The sequence below is a fragment of the Triticum dicoccoides genome, chromosome 5B (genome assembly GCF_002162155.2).
Source record: "Triticum dicoccoides isolate Atlit2015 ecotype Zavitan chromosome 5B, WEW_v2.0, whole genome shotgun sequence".
NCBI lineage: Eukaryota > Viridiplantae > Streptophyta > Magnoliopsida > Poales > Poaceae > Triticum > Triticum dicoccoides.
This window is the reverse complement of record NC_041389.1, coordinates 175,867,470-175,872,791: the sequence shown is the minus strand read 5'-3', so window position 1 is coordinate 175,872,791 and position 5,322 is coordinate 175,867,470.

Below are 5,322 nucleotides of genomic sequence, written 5' to 3'. Positions count from 1 at the left end.
GGGGCGCGCGGGCCGCAAGGTCGAGCAGGAGCGCGATGCCGACCGCCATGGACGCGGGATCTCGCGGCGAGGGAGGAGAAGTCGGGGGCTTGTCGGATTCGCCGGCTCGTGCCGCGTCAGTAGCGACAACGACGGTGGTGGCTGCCGGTATGGGCTGGGCTTGGTCGGGCCCTTGGCGCGACCTGACCTCCCTGTTTATATTGGGCAGGTGAGTGGGTCGCCTAGTCGAACTACAAAAACTTTCCGCATCGAATTACAAACCCCTTCCTTAAGAAAAGAAAAGCCGAATGTATTTCTCAAAAAAAAACGAATGTTTCTTAAAAAGAAAAAAAAAGGCGAATCACAACCCGGAGGCGAACCCGATCAAGGTTTATATAGCTTGGCACTTGACAAATAACGGTGTTTTTTTTGTGGGGAAAAGAATGGTGTTTTTTTTTCGAAAGTGTTTTCAGTGTTCGACAATGAGAGGACTGTTATTTATAGGCAAGTTTAAACCCATCACGTCATAGTTGATCCTTGCCGTATCCTGTTCGAAAGAAATTATGGAGAATGAAGCTTCAAGGTAAAAAAAACGATGATGGTGTTTGCATAATGTGGTTTCATGTTTATGCGTTTTTGTAAATCTTCGTATTGAGAATAATTCATAATGCACAATATACAAGGGGTTGCAGAAGATACAAGTCACGCACTATTCATGTGTGTTAGAGCTAAGCTCAACTCTAAAGCAAGACTCCAAACGGACGTCAGATTTGTCCATTTGGATAGGACAATGGGGCGGCACCCGACCTTTTTTCTGGATGAGCCGACCGTGTGCTCAATGCAAGGTCGCATTTGGTCCGCCACGACCGCTGGAGCATATTAACTATACACATTGTAAAATATTTTTGACAACCAAATAAATAAAGGACGCGACTAACGTCCTATCAGTCGGACTTTAAGCAATAGTTCAACACGATTCCTCCCTTTACTAGCTTGCATGCATGCATCTTCATCTTATTTCTTATTTTTGTGCGTGGTAGTTAATTAGCAGCTGCTAATCATATACATGCAGAAAAAAAATTGATGATGTTGTCAAAGATTCTTCCCAATGCGAAAATTTAAAATATTTTGTAGCACAAATCGTCGCTCCGATTGAAAAATTGTTTTCACAAAAAAGATTCGCAGCGACGAGATCTTCGAAACTAGATCCCATGTTGATATATTTTGACGACTTTTTTTTTCAGGTCAGAAGTTACCACGTGTTATACACAAGTTATCATGCCTATAGTGCATAAGTTATCATGTTATTTACACAGAAATTACCGGGGCATGAAAAAAGTTTCTCCAACCGTCTATTCACAAGCACATGTGTGCATGCATTAGAAGAATTTTTTTCATGTCATCCTAGTTGTCCTTGTTCGAAACTTCAAAATGTTTTATAGCCCAAATCGTCGGTCTAATCGAAAAGTCGAGTTCACATAAAATATCTATCGCGACGAGACATTCGAAATTAGATCTCATGTTGATATGTTTTGACAACTTTTTCATGCAAATAGTTATTAGGCCCGGGCTAAGTAAGTTATCAGCTCTAATGTGTGTCTATTATCATGCTATTTACACATGAGTTCCGTGGTACATTTTCAACAACTATTTTTTTCTGGACAAAGTTACAAGGTGTTATGCGTGAGTTACCATGCCCGCGGTTCATATATTACCATGTTATTTACACATAAGTTATCGAGGGTATGTTTTCAAACAACTGCCTCCCCCGCCATCAAAGTTATCACGGTGTTTATACATGATTTATCAAATTTACGGTGCGTATATTATCATGATATTTATATGGAAGTTATCAGGAGGGGTTATGTTTTCAAACAACTTCATCTCCTCCCACCACCCCCGGACCATAAGTTACCGTGGTATTTATGCGTAAGTTATCACGTATACGGTGCATACAGTACCATGCTATTTGACGGAAGTTATCGGTGATGTTTTTAAACACACCTTCCTCGGGTCAAAATTATCACGGTATTTGCGCATGAGTTATCATGCTTATGGTGTGTAAATTATCATGCTAATTACGTAGAAGCTATCGGGTGATGTCTTCACTTTTTATCCCGGTCAAAGTTATCATGATGTTTGTGCATGAGGTATCATGTCTGTGGTGTGTAAAAATATCATGCTATTTACGCATAAGCTATCGAGGGTGTATTATACCAGATGTAGCCCTATACCTACAAAAATTAACCATGTTGATAACTATAGTACATCTAGCCCGATAACTGCATAGTAACCATATTGATAACTATAGTAGATATTGCGTGATAACTACAAAATAACCATGTTGATAACTATAGTACATCTAGCCAAATAACTACAAATAACCAGGTTGGTAACTATAGCGCATAGTAACTATGCTGTGAGATGGTGCATCTTGCCACTCTTCAAAAATTTGATGCGGGAGAGGACGGGCGTTGGACATTCCCAATCTACTCAGCTCCTCCTAAATCAAGTACACGTTGAAGCATGTTTTCAGAATTGATTAAACACTGTTTTTCTTGATTTAAGATCATTTCTTACGAATCCGCATCATCGCTTGCTTACAAAAATATAAAAAAAGTAAATGTTCAACAAAAGTTTCTCCCAAGTCAAAGTAACCTCGGTGTTTGCATGTAAATTGTGACTACGTCAAGTAAATTACCATGTGATTTACATCAAAATTACCACGGGTATGTTTCAATAATTTTGTTTGGATCAACATTTATGTAGGTACAAAGTCTCGATAAGGTGGATCCTTCACTCTAGTTTTTAGCAATTAGGATCAACTCTGAATGGCAAAGGAAATTTGTTGTCTGTATAGCGTATAAATTAAAAAACTAGTTAAAAATGCATCAAAGTTTGTGCTAGCGTAGTGGCTAGTGCCTCCTTGTATCACGTACTGGTCCAGAGTTCGAATCCTGTTCACAATGTAATTTTTTTGCTTAAAAAAACGCTCAAAAAGCACAGCAGCACGGCAACCTCCCATTAAACGTCCCTGCTAAAATCGTGGCGACCTCCCACTAAATGTGAAATGGCAACCTCCCAGTAAAACGTGGTCAACGCCCAGTTGTCCCTCGTGCAAATCGCTACCTAAATAATAGCTAGGCAATCACGATCCAACGGTCTCCGACATCGTCCGGATCTATTGCAAAAATCCGGACGGCAGGAATATAGCTTTCTCAATAAATAAAACATTGCAAATAGTTTTGCAAATAAAATAGTTCCACATAAAAAACATAAACAAATAGTTTTACAACCCAATTAAAATTGTCTTCAATAGATGGAAAGAAAATGAACTGATACATCTACTGGTTGCCAATGTGATTCCACATGTGCTCAACCAAGTCATTTTAGAGTTGCATGTGAGTATGTCAATCACACACTTTACGACGGAATTGGGCAAATTGTTCAAACATTTTCGGTTCTTGCACTACTAGGGAAAACCTTATACACAGAAATTTAACAACAGCGCGGGTCAAAAAAGGGCGCTAGTGCTAGATAGCAGTAGCGTTTGAGAAAAAACCGCGCTACAGATACAACCTTAGCAGTAGCGCGTGTAGTGGCAAAAGTCCTACTACTAATATTCTCATTGCTAGAATGATAGGCTACGCATAGCAGTAGCGGGCTTGGAAGAAACGCGCTACCGCTAGGGCATAAGTATCAGTGCGTTTCCTAAGAAGAGCGCTACTACTAACGGAAATAAAATAAGATGAAAAACAAATAGAATAGTAAATGAAAATGAAAGAAATAGAAAAAGGAGAAAGGAAAAAATAAAATGTAAAGCAAAATAAATGAAAAAGCGAAAAAAGGGAGGAAGGCATAGCAGCAACATGTGTTTGTAAGAGGCGTTATAGCTAACGTAGCTGTAACGCGTGTCCTAGACCACCGCTATAGAAACAGAAAAGGAAATTAAAAAATGGAAGAAAATTACATAGCTATAGCAGCAGCGCGTTTTGTAAAAACTGCTATAGCTATCTTAGCTATAGCGCGTTTTTCCAAATGCGCTACCGCTAAGTTTGACTTAACCAAAAAACCGTTTCCCCACGGCCACCACTTCTCCCCCAAATCCCTCAACCCACCCCGCGCGCCGCCGTCTCTCCGATTCGCCGTCGCCCCACTTCGCCGCCGTCTCCTGCCGACGTCGACGCCACCAGAGCCGTGCGGCGTCGACGCCACCGGAGCCGTCCCCAACGCCACGGAGCCGCGCGGCCTCGTCAACGCCACCGGAGCCGCCGTCGACGCCACCGGATCCTTCCTCGCCACAACTGCCTCCCTCGCCGTCACCGGAGACGCCCCTGCCTCCCTCGCCACCACTGCCTCCCTCGCCACCACCGGAGCCATCCTCTGTAAGCCGCCACCCCTCCTCTCTCTCTCATGCATAGGTTACCTAGTCTAATTAGGTTAATTATCTAGGTTAGGCAAAAATTTAGTTAGGGCTTTGACAGAGAAGTAGTTAGGTTAACTAGTTTAATTAGGTTAATTATCGAGGTTAGTGCAAAAATTTAGTTAGGGCTTTGACAGAGAACTAGTCAGGTTAACTAGTTTAATTAGGTTAATTATCTAGGTTAATTAGTGCAAAAATTTATTTAGGGCTTTGACAGAGAACTAGCTGCGTTAACTAGTTTAATTAGGGTTAATTATCTAGGTAAACTAGATTAACTAACTAGGTTAAATAGGTAAGGTTAATTAGGTTCGTTGGATTAACAAGCTAGGTTAAGTAGGTTGCCTAGGTTAGAGGAGAATTTTATTTTAGAGCATTAGGTCAGAAGGGTTAGAGAAATGGAGTTCCTTTGCAATTTAATTGGGTTCTGTCCTAGGTAGAGAAGGGTTAGAGATAATAATGTGTGTTTGTGTGAGAGAGAGGAATAGCTAGATCAACATAATTTGGGTTCTGTCCTAGGCAGAGAAGTGTTTAGTGAGGTCATTTTGCAAAGGTTTTTGATTTTTGAAAAGACCACTATTTTCCAAGGAAAAGAATTTAGGCAAATTTTATTTTAAAGATGATCCCTTCCTAGACTTTTATTGTTGATTATATCTTTTCATTGAAGTGGTCATGTTATATCTTTTCACTGAAGTTGTTCGATTGTGCCCAAGTGGCTTTGTTGTTTCCAGGGAATGATGCTGAGTGGCCTATGTTTTGCCGGAATGTTGATTCATTTCTGTTCCGGCAAATTTCAGGTTCTTGATTTGTCCACTTTTTAGCAAAGGTCATGCCGAAATTTTCCGTGAATTTCGAGTGCCCGGGATTTGCTGCACCAGGAAGGAGTCAACATTCCTGCAAAACAATAGGCCTTTTTATGTCAT